The following is a 20,084-nucleotide window of genomic DNA, read 5'->3' on the forward strand; positions in this document are numbered from 1 at the left end:
TCTTTTTTCTTTTCTTTGAAAAAAATCCCTATGTTGAAATGACCAGGCTGCCGATTGCAAATGATGCAGTTGTAAGATTGCTTTTCAGGTACATCAGTATTTCTCATTTCCTGGTTTCATACCCATGCCTGAGAAGAGAATGATCTAGATTAGCTTTGCTTCTGCCATTTTAACATTTGGGGTTGTAAATTAATGAATGCCAAAGATGTATAAAATCAAGAGAAGAAGCTCTGAGATCTCAAAGTGAAAAGCTGACATAGCTTTGGTTTCAAGATATTTCTGAGAGTTACTGTCCTGATCCACAGAACCTTCCGGGCCAACTCATTTTTTTAGCACTGGACACTACACGACTTAAGAAAATTTTCAGCACAATTAAATGCATTGGGCCAACCTGATAACCTTCTGTAATGAAATGACTGGCTTGGTAGATGAGGGGAGAGCAGTGGATATTATCTACCTATACTTCATTAAGGCTTTTGACAATGTCTCTCACAACATCCTTGTAGAGAAGCTGATGGAGTATGGGCTGGATGAGCAGACAGTGAGGTGGATTGAAAACTGGCTGAACGGCCAAGCCCAGAGGGTTGTGACCAGTGGTAGGAAGTCTAGCTGGAGGCCAATAGCTAGTGGTGTCAATACTGGGCCTGATCCTCTTCAACATCTTTCTTAATGATCTGGATGACAGGGTAGAGTGTACCCTTAGCAACTTTGCTGATGACACTAAACTTGGAAGAGTAGCTGATATGCCAGAAGGTCATGCTGCTATCCAGAGACCTTGACAGGCCGGAGAAATAGTCTGACAGGAACCTTGTGAAGTTCATCAAGGAGAAGTGTGAAGTCCTGCAACTGGGGAGGAGCAACCCTATGCACTGGTACATGGTGGGGGGTGACTAGCTGGAAAGCAACTTGGCAGAAAAGGGCTTGGGGATCCTGGTGGACACCAGATTGAACATGAGTCAGCAAAGTGCCCCTTCAACAAAGAAGACTAATGCGGTCCTGGGCTGCATTAGGAGGAGTGTTGCCAGCAGGTTGAGGGAGGTGATCTGTCCCCTCTACTCAGCGTTCCTGAGACCACATTTGGAGTACTGTGTCCAGTTCTGGGCTCCTCAGTGCAAGAGAAATGTGGACATACCGGAGAGAGTCCAGCAAAGGGCTATAAAGATAATTAAGGGACTGGAGCATCTCTCCTATGAAAGACCTGGGATTATTTGGCCCTGAGAAGAGAAGGCCCAGGGGAAATCTTATCAGTGTGTACAAATATCCAAAGGAAGGGTGTGAAGAAGTTGGAGCCAGGCTCTTTTCAGTGGTGCCCAGTGACAGGACCAGAGGAAGTGGGCACAAACTGAAACACAGGACTTTCTGTCTAAACAAGGAAAAAACTTTTCTGCTGTGACGTTGGCCAATCACTGGAACAAGTTGCCCAGAGGTTGTAGAGTCTCCATCCTTGCAGATATTCAAAAGCTGTCTGGACATGGTCCTGGGCAACTGGCTTTAGGTGGGCCTGCTTGAGTAGGGGCGTAGAACCAGATAACCTCCATAGGCCCCTGCCAACCTCAACCATTCTGTGATTTGGTGATTCTGTTGCTGCATTTTATAAACCACAAATTTTAAACATAAATATTTCATCATTTTTTTACGTAACATTGTACAACTTTCCCCCTACACCAAGTATAATGAAAGACTATAGTTATTTGTTTACGACTTGAAGCAGTAGGCTACTAGTTTCTGCTAATCATCTTTCTTTTCTGTTGTAATGGCTGGTGTCACACGGCACAGTAACATCACAAAGACTCATAAAAGAAGCACTTCACATTGCTGAATGCTTGTTTCATGCTGTGCTATTCTTTCTCATGAGTTTACTTATTGGCTATAACATATTAGGGTACCTTTGAAAGAATAATTTCAAATACCAGTAAATAATTACTGGTAAATCTAAATGATAGGTCAAAGAAATTAGGTTTTTCTGTAATGTAATCTGATCTGCTACATAAGGGAAAATTCAGACTTTTACAGAAAAAATCCTATGTAATCCCATATGCTATGTTTAAATTAGCATTTTTCTTTCTTATTGTAAAGAATTTGAATTTTAATACTGTTTCACATATTTTAGTTGTTTGTTCAAAAAAAATTAGTTATGTACTTTGCAAAATGAAGTGAGAAAAGGGTTTATTGGATTCACTGGTTCTGAAATCCTTTTCATCCTGTGACTATGCTCCAAGACTACATCCTGCTCCATAGTTACTCTATTGTGATCACTAGTGGCATAGAAATACTGAGTCTAGTTTTTAATTAGTTCAAATAACTGCAGTGATTAATGAATGGGATTCATCTTACCCAGCTCAACAACCTGAAAGTTAAAATTTGGTCCAAGTTTAGGCATCCTCAACAATGAGGACAGATAGAGTTATTTCCAGGGGACAAGTCATGCTACTTTTTCTAGAGGCAAAAAAATTGCTCATTCCTTCCATTTGATGACAGGAGGAACCTAAGAGTCCAGTTTCCTCTATATGCCTAACTTTCAGACAGCTTATAAGCAGAAATTAATTCCATCCTAAAATTCATTGCAGTATATTTGAACTAATTAGCTAAAGAGTTGATTCAGTAAGTTTGTATAAGCTGCGATCTCATGAACTGAGTTAATTCCCAGAAAATAGAGTAAGATAAACCCCATCTTAGAACAGGAAAAATCTCAGTAAGTGCTAATTACCAGCTCAGTGATTTATTAGTAATTTTCTGCAACATGTTGGGGACTCTCTAGTTAACATGGCTACTACAGGCTGTGAAGGTAAGAGGGATTCATCCACTGCTCTGGGCTCTAGCAGCAGGACTATTTGTCACATTCAGCATATGTCCCAAAGTTCTTCTACCTTCCTGTTCGGCAGTACTTTATTTTTCCATTGCTTCTGCCTTTGTCCAGTTTATCTGACAGAATCAGGAAGTCCATGTTGAAGTTTTCAACCCAGTGATTTACATGGGTATTCTTTGCCAAGAATACACAAGAAAACCTTTCTTATTATTAGTTGCTTTTGTTTTGCTTTTTTGTTGTTGTAGAAACATAATAAATTAGCATTCTGTGTGTGTTTGTGGGTAGATGTATCCTGCTTTGGCAAGGGGTGCCTTACTAGAGACAAGAAGACTCCGAAGAAACACAGTGGCTCAACAATTTTCAACTAAAACCTGAGCACCTATTGGCATACACTCAAGTGCAAAGCTTTTCAAATATATAGATGATTAGTATGAATGCTGCCCATTTCACAAGTACACGCTGTCCTCCAAGGTAAGGTGACTCCTTTGTATTAACAGTCTTTTACCTACAGAAAGGTGAAGCACTTCTTCAGAGCCGCATTCTCATTAGGCTACTTGTTTTGGGGAGCGCGGTATGTCTTGACCTAGGCTATGCTTGTTTTTTCTGTGCGTAACATACACAGTTATCACAGGGCTCACCAAACAGAAGTGACCACATAGATTAATTCTACGCTGAGGACAGAAATATCTTTATGTGGATTGTCCAGCTCATAGTTCACAAACGAGTTTCACCATGTCTAGTGCACACAGGCGACTAATGGGGGGTTACAAAAGCGACCCAGCCTTGGATTGCCTTGAGGCCTTGTCTCTCTGCAGAGATGACTCACAGGGAGCTGTGTAGACAGCTTAGCCCTGGGTTGTCTGATAAACCCTAAACTAAACAGGGTGGTGGCTGCACTATTCAAAGAACCAAAATCTGAACTGAGCCTTGAAATCCCTTAACAAATAGTATGCCCTGAGTCTCGATCCAACCACTATTCAGTTGCCTGAGGAAACAAGGTTAAAAAAAACCCCAAACCTGGAGGGTTTCAGCTTCAGTTTCAAATGACAACCTTGTGTATTCAAACAATCACAGACTGATGAAGGAAAGATAAGGGGAAACTCCACTCAGATATACATAATCCGTTTAGGCATATATCATAATCCACTCAGACATAGTCATACACACCATTCCACAAGTCAGGGGATAAAAACTCTAAGATTCAGGTTGGAAATGGGGGAGTCACTTCTCCGAGTCTACGGCTGGCTTGTGAAGAAAACCCTTCCCCCCCCTTGATCGGGACACTGGTTGAGGTAACTTCCCTGGGATTGAGAGCCCTTACCTGGAGGGGTAAGTGAATATCGTTCGTGCTTTAAGTTTGTAAACACATGCGTGCTTGTGGTTGTCTGTGAATCACTTGTGGTTGTAATAATGTGCTACTCCTGCCTTAAAAAATTGCAATAGTGCATTCCTCCATTGTATTTGTAAAACCTGCAATAGTGGCGTGTTAAGTCTGTAAGTGAAGTTCAAATAAATAATTTGCTTGAACCTTGCAGTTGAGTCTGTGAGTGAAGTTCAAGTCGTTTGCTTGAACCTTGCAGTTCAGTCCTTTTCTGTCACAATCTTGAACATATTTTTTGAGATAATTCACATTTCTTTCTGATATGTAAGGATATAGCTTGTCAAATCTGGGCTGTTGTGTCCACATAGCTAACTGAGCATTGAATGAGTTTTTAATGTATACAAGGAGGAAGGGAGGGAGGGAGGGAAGAAAGAAAGAAAGAACAAGAAAAAAAAACAAGAGAAGGGAAGGAAAGGGAAGGGGAGGGGACAGGACTGTAGGGACAGAAGGGGAGCTAAAATGATGAGGACCTAATCAATGCCAGAGCATCCCTGGCTAAGGCATTATCCATGGAAATTTCAACATTTCAGTATGAACTTTATACTGGCCTTAACTCAAGACATGCTGATCATTCTCACAGTGATAAAAAAAGGACTGAGTAGTATGTGAGAGACATATTCAAGGTGGTTGAGAGCAGAGTGCCTTTCAGTCACATTGCCTTTCTGTAATCCTGTGGTGAACTAGGAATGCAGTGCTAAGTATCAAGTTAGAGAACAAAAATTCTGAAATGACAATGAAATGGTAAAAAATGGATATGCTACGTGCTGCTGGCAGGTAGGACCAAGGGCTTATGGGGTACTCATGCCCTTCTGAAGGCCAGCTGTAGGCCTGGGATATCCCAAATGCCACTACATACCTGTGTTTTGGCAACTGAACTGAGTGCTTAATGCCACTGTTAAACAACAAGCACATATAAAATCTTTAATAGCTATAAAAATTAAAATGATGCTACAGTTTCTTTCTTTGAATTTCAGCACCCCTGGAGCTAAGTATTAGTTTTCATTGTGAGTAACAATAAATCTCATTCTAACACCTTTTTTGCAGTGTTTCAATGAAACTGTTTGTTTTCCAGCTGGTCTGTCACATAATACTACATCCCAGATGATTCTGAACAGTAAACTATGCTGATTTTGTGTCTCCTTTTCATCTGTCTACTGGGAACTGGACACATGATATCCCCAGCTGAGGCCCCTTTACAGTTTGCATTTCTCTTCAAGTACAGAACAAAATTTTCAAATTCATATAAGACAACGCGTACCACTACAAAAACAATCAAGTTGCCTGTTTGTGTGTTTGTTTTCCTTTTTTTATAATCTACAGCATAAAGGGAATGAGGTGAGCACCTCTAAAAAACTGATGACAATACTGGACAAAAGTTGAAGACTGCTTATGCAACTCTAATGTTTTAAAAGAGTAAAAAGAAACAACTAGGAAGTTATAAATCATTTAGAGTGACCTCAAAGCTGAATATCTAATGGGGTGTTTAATTTAGGACTCAAAGAAGTAAGAGACTAATTTGTGCTAGTCATTAGAGTTTCTTGGGAAGTTGATCTCCTTAAACGAACTCAATGATGTTTTTAGATACAAGCTGAAAGTGATGATAGTTATGATTAAAGACACAGAGATTTCTTCAAAGTTCTTGACGTGCATTTTGATTAAAAAATATACACAGGTGGAATGCACAACCTGACTTGACTAGAGACAGGCTCATTGACGAATTTTGAAATGTGAGATATATGAATGGGTGAAGTTATTCAAGTAGGATCTTTTAGAGACCAATTCTGTATTTGGCCCTACTTAGTTTCTTTGTCACCTCTTGGGATGGTGATATCAAATACTTCCTGGAGAAGTCTGCAGATGGCATACAGACTAGGAATTATAATACATAATAGCTATATTATAAGGTCATGGAGTGATATGAATTACTTGATTAAATGGTCAACAATGTGTTTGTATACTAGCCAGAGACAAGGAAGCTAAGAAGGCAGATTAAAGCTACTGAGATTCAAGAATCACTTCCAAGAGGGAGACACACAGGACTACAATGTAAGTATAGATAATTGTCTAAGGATAAGTTCTCAGCAAAATTTTGTGGCCAAAATGCTACTTTATTAATAAAAAGAATATCACAGAGCAGATGGAAATTGAGGTTTGCATCTGCATATTACACTGATTAACCAACTGGTAAAATACTATGTCCCCTTCTCGGTTCCATACATGGAGATGAGTGTTGAAATCACAAAGACATTTCAAAATAGTGTTCCAAAAATTATGTGTGGCTGAAAAACAAGCATTTAAGAGCTCATCTGATCAAGAAGTTGTGTGAAATGTTTCTGAATCCCTGTGGAAACCTGCTTATGCACAGAAAAAAAATCAGAAAATGGAGTAATTTCCAGTTTTGCTGATCAAAGTGTAACAGGATCTGGTGGTTGGAAGTTGATGTTAGACAAACTCAACCTTGAAATTAGAAGCAATTTCCTGGCTGCAAGGACAATTAAACAGTTTCCAGGGAAAATGGTAGACTAACTACCCCTTAGTTTTGGATGAGACCAGTTTTTTTTCCCCCAAATATTATAGTTTAATACAGTTTCTGGGAGAAACTCCAGGCCCATAGGAATGTGTGAGTTGGTTCACTGGGATTATTCTTTTCAAGCATAAAGTTGTGAATTTATGTGTTGATTTGTTCATTTCCTTCTTTGCTGAACTTTAAGAAAAGAATATTGCCCCAAGGCTTCAGCTATTCACCCACAGAGGTTAGGAAGAATAGTATTCCTAGAGGCACAACTGATCAGATGTGTACTTCATGGCAGGTTTTTTTCCCTTCTTTCTCTGAAACATCACTCAGTAGTATAGCAATGGCTAGATGTAAGAGTAGGAAGATTTTTTTTCCCCTAAATTCAGGGGGTAAAGGGGAAGGGGAGGGGAAGGGAGAGAAGGAGGACAAGTTGACTTTCTTCGAAACTTGAATGGGAACTTGAGAGTTTCATCTGCTTGGGTCACATCTATGCTTATGACAGCGACTCAGTTCCCTGCCATTGTGGAGGCCTCCGGGCATTGTCAGTATTTTGATCTCTGCTGTTCCCTCTCTATAGAATGTGGTTCAGTTTTGCGTTGTAACTGGAGACTGCATGTTTAACACAGACATATCTGGATGTATATGGCTGTGTTACACCAGAGGTCTGAATGGATGATATAATGAGCCTTTTGGCATTCATTAATTTTATTTTGTTTGGTTTTCCTCTTGTAATTTGTCAGTCTACCAGTCCACCAAGAATACAGTCATGGTAATCACCTTATCTATGCCACCCCTTGAACCGAATGGCTCCTCACTGGTTTATACTGGCTTTACTGGCACTATTTTGTGTTAGCACTGAAGCTGTGTCAAAAGCTTGCCCTCGTGTCCCTTGTAAAAAAATTTAGTCACTGCTTTGCCTAAAAGTCTGGGCATAGCCTTGGTGGAGTTCATTTATCAGTGAAGGCCTAAGAACTTGGAACAAAGTGAGAGAAGCAGATCTCTTTATAGCAATAAACTGGCAGTGAATTTTGGTAGGAAAAAAAGCCAGAGGAAACAGGGAGGGGGGGGAGAATATTTCTATGTTTCTTTCAAAAGCTTAAATGTAAATGCAATAGTAGAAGAATTTGTAAAAAGAGGCTCTAATGAATGTTTTCCCTTAAAGAAGTAGAAAGGGAAGGACAGCTACAGTTTACCTATATTTAGGCACATGCATTCTGCATAGTTTTCCAGTCATTATGTCTTGTCTTATTTCTATGCAGATAACATCAAAGATGCCTAAATGACCATAAAGAAACCAAGTGATTTCCACTTTGAGCATTCTGCTCCTCAAGGCCCTTATCAAAAGTAAAAGCTTTTCATCTTATGACCTTGCAATCATTCCAATTCCCTGGAATGAGTTCTGACAACAGTGGTTTGGGGGTTTTTTTTGCTTTAAAAATATGAATCTTTCGTGGAAGTAATCTTTTTCACTTTTAAGCTGGAGAAATATTCATTAAGATCAGACTATAGCTTAAAAAATAATTCAAATGTAGTGAATAGAGGAATTAAAAAAATGACTTCAGAAAATCTGTGGAAAATATAGTAAAGGCATTTGCACAAATTATTGGCTGTAAATAAATCCTACAAGTATAAAAATAGACCAGTGGAGTACAAATTACATTAGGAATACCTTGTCATTTTTGACTGCACATGAAGGACATTGGTAACAGTCAAAAACTTTATCAAGGCTATCAAACAATTCAGATCACTGCAAAGAAACTATGATGAGAGGGTAAGCTGAGCATATATAAGATAGATAGCTATATAGATATATATATCTAAGCAAAGAAAAAGGGATCTCCTAAACAGGGAATTTCATTTTCTGCCATTTCAGCCCTTTGTTTTCCTCTGTAGCTTTTGATTTCATGGTTTCAGAAATAGCCAGTACTCTTCCTCAGTGCAGCTTATTAGCGTTGTTTCAAGGTCTTTTCCACTTTTGAAATATGGCTGAAGGGAGCTAGCTGAAACTCAAAATGGAAAACCAAACAGCTTTATGAGACAGGAAATAATTGTTGAACAATTGTAATGAACTGAAACTGAGATGGTGTACCAGTAAAGAGAGTATCTGGGTAAATTGTTTCACAAGTGATGGAGAGCATGTATCAAAGCATACACCTGAACTACTGCATTGGATGATACCTTCAGGGATAAGATGAGGGGACATGAATGAAAAAAAGATAAACAGCCACTTAAGAGATTTTTCAGGATTAATATATCATAAGCTTAGTAGGTTTGCAAAAACTAATTAAAGCAGGAAAAATAGGATGTTAATTCCCTCCTACCTGCTTGCCTGTCTGCGTGTCTGTCTTCCTTCCTGCCTTTCTACTTCCCTCTTTCCATATCTGATGCTGTTAGAGTGAAAGTCTTGGGAAAAAATTAAAGTGATTATTAGACAATTTGGACTTGTTTTTCAAAACATTGTCACTCTCTCCTTTCTGTCATTCTCACTCATTTGCCTTTTGTGTAAAATTTAAATGGAGAGCTTCTTTGGCACAGGAACCAGATATACCTGGTGTTCATGTGGAACTTCTCTAACTCTTTAGATGTTTCTCATTCATCTTGTAATTGCTGTTATAACAAAATTAGGGCTTAATATCAAGCTTTAACGAAGACTTGCATGCTCAAAGGAAATGGAAAAATCTAAAATTCCTAAGAACAATAACTTGGACACGCATTCTAATTTAGTAGAAAAATAATTTACTACTGGAATCAAAGCAATGTGATATGAAGATGCTATTAGACTAAGGATTGTTCTATTCACTCATGTGTAATCTAAGCTTGCCATCAATGGATGAGGAAAGATTTCCTATCCTTAGAACCATTCAAATGTTATCAATTCAGAAAAATCAAAGGCTTCCCATATTTTAATTTGCCACTTTTAGAAAGTATTTGATTGCTAGAGGATATATTTCTAAGATATTTTTATTTCTTTTAAATGTTTGTTTCCCTGAAATGTTGAGCACTCATAAAACCCATAAGACCCACCAGAAAGCAGAAATGATCCATCTGTCGTGTGATTGGGTCCTCCTGAACATCTTAAGACAGTAGACTAAAACGGTGGGTACAATGACAGATAAATTTGATCCCTTTGACTACAATGGAATGAACTGTCTTACCAAGAATGTTTATTTCACACTATGTCATACACAATGTCTTTTTTTCACTTCAGTTAATTTACATATCTGCAGGCCCAAATGAATAGTTATGTCCATGTGATGGTTACCAGGGTAAGATCTTGCAGAGATTCACTGACTCTAAGCTTTCACAGGCTGATCTGGACATATGCTGTTACTGAGCACTCATTGTTAATTACAGGTTTGAACAGTTTTTCTAAGGATTTTTTTCCTAAGGAAAATGACAATTGTAAGAATATTGTCTTTCTTCTGGAGACTACTAATTGAAGATTAACTCATACATGCTCCAAATACTTATCCTTTTCTTCTCCAAATAAAAATGCTTAATGAGGCTTTCTAAATAAAACATAAACATTTATAACTGTTTTAAATAGCTGGCAAACAATAAAATCTGCTCTGCCCTTCAGGCACAGTAAAAACTGAAACATGATACAGTTTAGCAGTCACTAATATCCATGTTTGTAAAATGAAAAGGTGTTATGCAAAATGGACTCTGCTATCACAATAAATGAAACAGCATTGTTTTAAACTAAAAGAATTGCTATCACTTTTGTTTTTCCCCTTCTTTTAGTGAATTGGAGTTTTGGCATTTTTTAAAAAATATTGGAGAGAGGAGAGAGAATGCATTTCAGAATGTTAAAGTCTAATTTTTCAGCACCTGTCATTGCTTTACTTCAGCATTACCTTGAGCACACATTGTGCAGCTAACATGAAAGAGTCCATGACTGCATTTTATTCCAAGACTGAAAGACTTTGTTAGATGATTTGCATTCTTCCTAATTCATTTTCCTTGAATGCACCCAGAATTTTTTAGCTGTCTTCTACTTCCAGCCATCATAAGGCAAACTAAGCCATTATCATCTGACCCTATTTCATAAATCATGCTAAATGTTAAGCTGTCAAGCTTGCTTTGAAATTCTGCAGGCTCACCAAGAGAGCTCTCAAGCTCTCTACTCAGTTTCTTCTAGCACCAGTTTGCACCCTAGTGAAAACTGTACGCAGGGTTTTGCCAGTTTAACACAGTGCAACAAACAACAGCCCTTTGGGTTAAAGGGGCCTGGGGGCAGCTGAGTGACATCTTTCAAACTTTAGCCAGGAAGCAATGGGGAGGGAGAAGACTTTGATTACAGAAACAAGCAGTGCGAGCACACCCCAAGACCCCAAGATAAGCCAGCTGCTGGATTCTTTCTAGAAGGGCTCCCATATCAAAATAATCCAGGAAAAAAAAGATGGAATTCGTTTTCAGCTGACACTTGGGTAGCCTTTACATTGCTCTGGGAGGTGGTTGCCAAGCATTCAGTTCCAGTGCAAGTATAGCCCACACCTCCTTGCTCAGACGAATCTGGTAGTGAACAGGAAGAAGTATAAATTCAGAGCACATTGAGCTGAGAAACAATAATCTCACATGTGTCATGCAGGATCTTATTAAGAATTTGAACTTGTACTCTGATGAAACAATCACAATTGTTTGAAAGTTGAGAGCATACGCTTGTATGACAAAGCACAGAAAAAAGCAATTTTCTAGACCAGTAAAGTTTGGAAACGGGGAGAATTCTTCAGAGAACATAGAGATTATTTGTAGTTATGTGACAATTTTACCTTTTAAAAATAGAGAATCTCATCCAATTGAATTTACGTAAATCTTACTGTAAAGTTTATTATTGAAAAATGTGATATCAAATCTCACAGTTAGGATGAAGGACAAAGTTGTGTTTACTCGATAAGAGCATCATTATGTTATGCTGCTCAATATATGGGGGAGTTTGCAGATACATCCACCATGAGTGTGCTCTGTGACTGCTAGATTTCTCAGCATTTTGAGCTGAAGTACCTACCACCCTTCTTTTTGCAAGCAGGCCATCATGAAACCATGCAAATTACATGCATGCACAAAGAGGTGATGAAACACTAACATTTATGTAATCCTGTCCCTAGTGGACTCATAATGAGTCTCCATTCTGCGAATTGATTCTCTTTAAGATTTCTAACTTGAAGAATTACACTTTTCCCAATTAATATCTAATGCAAATGTATAACATAAATGTGTATTCACGCCTAGAAACAGAGCCCTCAGACCAGATGGCCCTAAAAATACAAATCATGAAAACAAATGTAAAAAACCCAAACAAAACGTAGCAACACTTCCTCCATCAAAACCTTTGACATTTTAATAAAAAAGTTCTAATGGAATTTTTTTGGTCAAAAGTGTTTATTTAACATTATTAAAATTATTTCAGATCTGAGGCATTTTAAAAAAAACTTAAAATTTCACTGGACTAAGTCAATTATTAGATTTCATTTAGTGAACTGCTGTTAGTAAAAAGCCTTCCTTGCCTGTCATTCTAACACTTCCAATGCTTCTGATATTCATCTGTAAATATGCATAACCCACTACCATGCACACAAGTTAAGTACTTAAGAATATGAAGCTGAGGTCACTCATGGGTCAGGGCGTCCAATCTCTTGAAATTACAAGAAAATATAATCACCGTGTAAATGGTCAAACTGTGTCTTCCATAATCCAAGTAAACATGATTTTTTGCCATACCAGGAGAAGACACCAGACTGCACTGACCTGGCAGTGCAGAGACTCAGCACTTGTCTCCACTCACCTTGGCCTGAGCTGGTTTTATCTTGGTTTAACAGATATGCAGGGATCAGTTTTAGCTTAAGCACTGGGAACAGTCTGGGTGGTAAAGCTGCAGGGAACCATGGTGCCACAAACAACAGTCCCTTGGGGTGACAAGGGCTGGGGGAGGCTTGGCACAACTTTCAAGGAAGCAGACTGTGTTAAGAAAATATAAAAAATAAACACACGTAGAACAAGACCGAGGAGGGAAAAAAACCCCAAGATGAACATTATGCTTGTCCTGCTGAAGATCTCAGAATGCCAACAACAAATTGTAACTTTTCCTCACTCTTTTAAGAAAGACTGAAATTTTCAGTCTTAGGACCCAGAGGATTATTAATAGGATGAGTACAATATCAGTGAAGAGGGAATGACACTAGGAAGGTTATTTTATATAATAATTTTAACTGTGATATTAATGAGCCTTTTCTGTATTCATTAGATAATTTGGACTATTCATCCATTAAAACACTCTCTGGACAAAGAGCAACTTCTTAGCATATATGTTGTGTTCAACTTTGGAAATAAGAATATTTTGACTGTAACTCTTAGAGACCTTCCCCTCTGCACTTGGAAAGATGTTCTGCAGCTTTCTTACTCTCAGGATTAAAAGCCTTCACCAGGTTTCAAAGTATCATCACTGTTAGTTTATTTCCAGTTATCCTGGTGCCAGCATTGCTCTATGGCTTTCGTAACTGTTTTATCCCATGTTTCATTTATGTTTGCTATCTTAAATTGTCTTTCCTTCAAAATGTATTCTAAAGTTTGCAGGATCCCAGCTGTGCAATATAAATGTGTATAAGGTCTGGTAAAAAGGAAAAGGTGAACAAATTCAGCAATGCATATTGTCCCATGCAGAGCCTTCCTCAAATGGATTTTTTAGTGTTTTGTTTTTTTTTTTAAACAAATTCAGTACTAGGGATAAATTTAAGCTTAACAGCACCTGCTGGTAGATATAAAGCATGAACAAAAACTTCAGAGCAAAGACAAATTATTACTCTGTTCTTTCACATATTACATAATACCAATTTTAAGTAATCAGGAGTTCCTTGATTATTGTCAGAGATATTCCAAATGTGTGCCCCATGTGATGGTACAACTAAGATAAATACCACTGCTCTAGCAAAGTCTGGAACTGAAAAAAGTAACCTAAAGACCTGCACAGAAATTTAGGGAATGAGTCTGTGTATGCTATTCTAATGATGCATTATCAAAGTTACAAAAGAAAACAGTTAAAGGGAAAGGTGGAATGTAGGAAAATAGCAAGACACTATATTTGAGAGTAAAGTTAGCTTTCTTAATAGAGGAATCACACTGGCTATTTGCACCTTGTTGGGGATAAAAAATTGAACTGCATGCAAAAACTTTTTCAATTCTATAAAAAAGGTATAATTCCTAACACAGAAATATAAGAAGAAGAACAGAGTGAGACTGAAAACTGAAATCTTTAGAAGATTTCATCACTTTATTAACTTCACAGCTTCTCCAAGCAGAGTAAAAGTTAATATTAACAGCATCTATTTAAAATATAATAGAGGGAGAGGTCTCAAAATACCATTAGACATGTGGGCTCCTTTTGTAAGACGAGAAAATTCTTGATTGTATGGTCATTAATTTGACAAAATACGGTGTTGAGAAAATGTGAGTCGGGCATTGTAAGGCAGAGAGGTCAATAACAGCCATGCCAAGCTACACCAAGGCTTCACTTCAACTTCACTGACTTTCATTCATTCCTTTTTCACAGTGAGGCTGAAAGAATGGGAGAAGCTTTTTGGTGTTGTAGTGGGTTGACCCTGGGTGGACGCCAGGTGCCCACCAAAGCCGTTCTATCACTCCCCCTCCTCAACTGGACAGGGGAAAGAAAATATAACAAAGGGCTCGTGGGTCAGGATGAGGACAGGGAGAGATCACTCACCAATTACCATCACGGGCAAAACAGACTCAGCTTGGGGAAAATTAACTTAATTTATTGCCAATCAACCAGAGTAGCACAGCGAGAAATAAAACCAAATCTCAAAACACATTCCCTCCACCCCTCCCTTCTTCCCGGGCACAACTTCACTCCCGGATTCTCTACCAACCCCCTGCAGCGGCACAGGCAGACAGGGAATGGGGTTTACAGTCAGTTCATCACACATTATTTTCTGCCGCTTCATCCTCCTCAGGGAGAGGACTCATCACACTCTTCCCCTGCTCCAGTGTGGGGTCCCACCCACGGCAGACAGTCCTCCATGAACTTCTCCAATGTGGGTCCTTCCCATGGGCTGCAGTTCTTCATGAACTGCTCCAGCATGGGTCCTTTCCACAGGGTGCAGTCCTTCAGAGGCACACTGCTCCAGCGTGGGTCCCCCACGGGGTCACAAGTCCTGCCAGAAAACCTGCTCTGTGGGCTCCTCTCTCCACAGATCCACAGGTCCTGCCACGAGCCTGCTCCAGCGTGGGCTTCCCACGGGGTCACAGTTTCCTTCGGAAACCCACCTGCTCTGGCGTGGGGTCCTCCCCGGGCTGCAGGTGGAGATCTGCTCCACAGTGGACCTCCAGGGGCTGCAGGGGGACAGCCTGCCTCACCATGGTCTTCACCACAGGCTGCAGGGGAATCTCTGCTCTGGCGCCTGGAGCATCTCCTCCCCCTCCTTCTTCACTGACCTTGGTGTCTGCAGGGTTGTTTCTCTCACATGTTCTCACTCCTCTTTCCGGCTGCAGTTTCTATTCCACAGCAACTTTTTTTCCTTCTTAAATATGTTATCCCATAGGTGCTACCACTATCGCTCATTGGCTCAACCTTGGCGGGCGGTGGGTCTGTTTTAGAGCCGGCTGGTATTAGCTCTGTCGGACACAGGGGAAGCTTCCAGCAGCTTCTAACTGAAGCCACCCCTGCAACCTCCCCACTACCAAAACCTTGCCACACAAACCCAATACAGGTGTAGAGACAAAACATTTAGATTGTCACTGTTTTGATCATTGGTCTTTCCCCATCTGAATACAAAATTTTTCAACAATTCAACAATATATTGCATAAAAAAATCCCCAAGGTTTTTTTGCACAACACAAAATTACAAGAAAAACCATTTTTTTAAATGAAAAAAGGATTAAGAAGTAGCATCATGTTGATGAATTACAGCTATAAAATAATTTTGTGTGAAAAAAACAAGCAGAAGGATACAAGTATTTCCTGAATCTAAGAAGCTGCTAGGGAGAAAAAAGGACAGCTGAGAATTATTAGAAGTCCAAACACAGTAATAAGGGTAGGTCTACATGTCACATTGTGACAACCCCAGGCATCTGAAAGGACAGAACTATGTCCGACAATTTTCACTGCAGTATCATGGAACAGAGTGCTACTTACTTTACCCACAGGATAAATTATTGCAGGAAGGTGCTACTCTCTAATTAGCTCAAATAGCTCCACATAGCCCTGTAACATGCAGTGTAGGAATGGAAGCAGTGGCTCTGATTTGAAACTGGTAACTGAACTGTGCTGCAGTTTCCCACTGTAGTTTAATGTTCTTTTGGCAAATCCTGCTTACTATTTGTGCCCCTCCTGACCACATACATGGCTGTCAGTATGAGGTCTGTCATGTGTAGTGGGTTGAGCCAGGTACTTTTCTGCCCTATACTGAAATATTGATTCGTCAGAATTAACAGTCTTTATAGATGAGAGTTGTGTGTTCACCTGCCCATTGTTTGTGAAAAGAAAAAATCTTTCTTTAAAGTCAAAACCAATTTTGCATGGAAATCAGTTAAAATCCAAGCCAAAACAGGCTCAAAAGTTAATAAGCAGATCAAAGTAGGAATAAAATTGGCAAAATAAAGCTATGCTTATGAAGACAAGCCTAAATGTGAAATAAAAATAGTTCTGAAAAAAAGGAACTTGAAGGGCTTGACTGAGATTGAACTTCATCCTGAAAAAATTGATAATGTTTTTGAGATAGGAAGTTGAAACATTCAATAAATAAGAGGCAAAAGAATTACTGATAGCATGATTTCTGCTAAGCAATATCTTAAAAATAAAACTCACTGATCCCAATTCAAGCAAAAAAGAAAATCTTGTTTTCAGAAAAGTAACATAATGTTTTAAGTCAACCTAGTTCTCTAAGCAGCAGTTTTTACCATGTTTTTTCATGACTGGCTTAAGAATTATGGAGGTCCTATTCATCATTTAAAATATGTTTATGTTCTGTGCATATGCAGAGTGCTCTATACCCATGCATAGTTAGAGATCTGTGGGTTCAAGCTTATGAAATCATTATGCCAATAAGGCACAAATCCCGTAAAGTAACTTTACATCCCACACTGTCTGTCACTAAATTCAATCTGGCAGTTTGAGTCAGCAGACTGGCAAGGTCTTAGATACAATGCTGGAATTAATAAAAACTAGTGCTCAACTGCTTATCAGCCTAGAAATGTTAGAGCAAGTGCATTGTCTGTAACAGCCTGAAACATTTTAATTACATCTCATATGTTGCAGCTTGAAAAGGCTTAAAAATTGTACATTGAATAAAAAGCCAAAGGTTTCTAAAAATCAAATGAACAATCTTACTCTGCAGGAGATACCACTCCATAGAAGAATTTGAATAGAAATAGAATAATAACTTTAACAGAAAGCAAATACAAGTTTAATGGGATTCAAAATTCTGAGGATAATAAGCAGTTCAAATTTTAGTAGAGTTTACTGAAAAATAATGATGCCTTGCTGCCACTGTAGTAATAATTTAACTTCTTCAAACATTTAAAATTATTTTTGTGATGTTCTGGTTCATTTCCATACATAGCCAGGTGACATCATCTCTCCGCCAATTCACTTCCAGTGGCATAACGCCATGCTCATAATGTTTTTGCACCAGGTGTCTCAGTTCATTCACTTGTTGCTCATGTGCAGCACACTAAGAGATAAGCTCTCTGAAAACAGGAGAATTTGCATTTTATATTGTATATATGGTGGCTAAATCCATACCTAGTGGAATTGTTAGGTTTAAAAGGGCCGAGGCCAATTGTATGAGGTTCAGCAAGGCCAAGTGCCAGGTCCTGCACTTCAGTGACAACAACCCCATGCAACGCTACAGACTTGGGGAAGAGTGGCTGGAAAACTGCCCAGCGGAAAAGGACCTGGAGGTGTTGGTCGACAGATGCCTGAATATGAACCAGCAGTGTGCCCAGGTGGCCAAGAAGGCCAACGGCATCCTGGCCTGCATCAGAAATAGTGTGGCCAGCAGGAGCAGGGAGGTGATCGTTCCCCTGTACTGGGCACTGGTGAGGCCACACCTCGAGTACTGTGTTCACTTTTGGGCCCCTCACTACAGGAAAGACATTGAGGTGCTGGAGCGTGTCCAGAGAAGGGCAACCAAGCTGGTGAGGGGTCTAGAGCACAAGTCTTATGAGGAGTGGCTGAGGGAACTGGGGCTGTTTAGTCTGGAGAAGAGGAGGCTGAGGGGAGACCTTATCGCTCTCTACAAATACCTGAAAGGAGGTTGTAGTGAGGTGGGTGCTGGTCTCTTCTGTCAGGTGGCTGGAGACAGGACAAGAGAAAATGGCCTCAAGTTGCGGCAAGGGAGATTTAGGTTAGATATTAGGAAAAAAATTTTTACTGAGAGGGTTGTCAGGCATTGGAATAGGCTGCCCAGGGAAGTGGTTGAGTCACCATGCCTGGAGGTATTCAAAAAGCGAGTAGACGGGGTACTTCAGGACATGGTTTAGTGGGCATCGTTGAAAGTTGGACTCAATGATCTTAAAGGTCTTTTCCAACCTAAATGATTCTATGATTCTATGAAAAGACTTTTATGACACTCATCTGAAAAGATCTGATCAATTCACTCTGGTCACTGCAGGAAATCCAACATTTAAAACAAAAGGCATTACATGCTGGAAAGTTACTCTCTATATAACATTATTTCTCAGACTAATCAGTAGTTCATCTTATTCTCCTTCTGTTGAATAAAAGGTTAGATTGGAAGTTTGGGAAAGTGTACCCAGGATTTTCTTTTTCCCTAAACACTTGGCTTACAGTAATTGTGGGTTATTTTTACTGTCATTGTGCTCTGTATTTCAAATTAGCAAATGTTTAGTTTTCAAAACCTTTGGTGAAAGAATATGAAGGTGGTTCATTCAGTCTTAATTTGTCTTTGCCATATAAGGGCATGATACTTTATAAATATATGATTACACATCCTTTTTCTGTTGAGTCTCTAGTGCATTTAATGCAGATGATGCCTATTTGTATACGTGTAGCATGCTATGCATCAGTAACAACTCTGTGCGACTCATCTCCACCTGGAAGTGCACCATTTCACAAAAACCTCAGTGACAAATACACTATTTGGAAGGTGAAAGGCAGAATCTATGAGCAGGTATCTCAGTGAGTACCCTAATCATTGAGTATAACTAAAAAGGGGCGCAAGTGGTTACACCTTCCCTACCAGTCAACTGCCTTTTTTGAGAAATATTTGCCATTTCATATATATTAGCCATTTCAAAGCCTTATAGTCCAGCATGATGAACTGCAGCATAGCAGATTCCACAGGCTAAGCTGAGCTCCATCTCTGACACTCCTTATTCCTTGCAGTTCTGCCTCTTTCACTTAATGTACTGTTATTTTTTTCCTTCATCTTGTTCTTAGAAATAGCTTTAAAGTTTTGGCTGAGTCACCAGGATGGGGAAAAGCAAGTCAGCCTAAGGCAGATATATGGTATGAGGAAGGTTGGGGCAAATTGTTGAAAGTTTGGTGAAATTATGTACAAATTAAAACAGACTCTTACAGGGCGAAAGGCCTGGAAAACTTAAACCTACTTTCTCCTCCTATATACAGCGTTATCCAAGGACTGTATGCTGCTTTTGTCTGCGTGGCTATAGGGATGCCTCTAACACTGGGCCTTATTAAGATCTCAGGAGAAGTAAAGAGCATGGACATTTTCTGTACAGGTACAAACCTCAGCTCCACAAAGACCTTTTATATGTTTTCACACAGAAAGCAGAAAATGCAAAGACACAAACAAGGAGGGGGACAATACACAAAATCAAAATAGATTACCATATTATATTCAGTGGATGTCCCTGAAGGCACTATTGTGTTAAAGACCATATAAACTCGTACGAAGACACATTCCTTCCAGTTCCTCAGCCTTTCCATGAATGCACAGCCATCATGGAAAGCCTCTACAGATCCAGTCTACTATTAATTGTTTAAAAGGGAATCTTCCTTCCCCTTTCACGCATTTGCCCATTACCAGGCCAAGCATTTAAAACGCATAGATCAAAGACGGAGGGATGAACACCCTAGCATTAGATAGAGGGTATGTTAAAAGTTCTTAAGCAGATAAGAAACTGGTCTTGGAAGAAACTACTTTGCCTTTACAAATGTTATTTTAATTTTTAAAAATAATTTCAGGATGGCAGATCTCTGGTGTATTGGTGTTTTGAAAATCTGCTAAAAATCTAAGTTTCTAAGGTTTTCTTTGTGAATGTAGGCAGAATAGGTAGTCAGGTTTTATTGCTCCCTGACTTCTGTTTTAATTGTGCAGTTATTGAATGGGACAAAATAATTTTTTAAAAGAAAATAAGCTTTTCTTCTCTTTGTTTCTTCCCAT

Source organism: Haliaeetus leucocephalus, unplaced genomic scaffold (assembly GCF_000737465.1).
Source record: "Haliaeetus leucocephalus isolate CR32 unplaced genomic scaffold, Haliaeetus_leucocephalus-4.0 Scaffold284, whole genome shotgun sequence".
NCBI lineage: Eukaryota > Metazoa > Chordata > Aves > Accipitriformes > Accipitridae > Haliaeetus > Haliaeetus leucocephalus.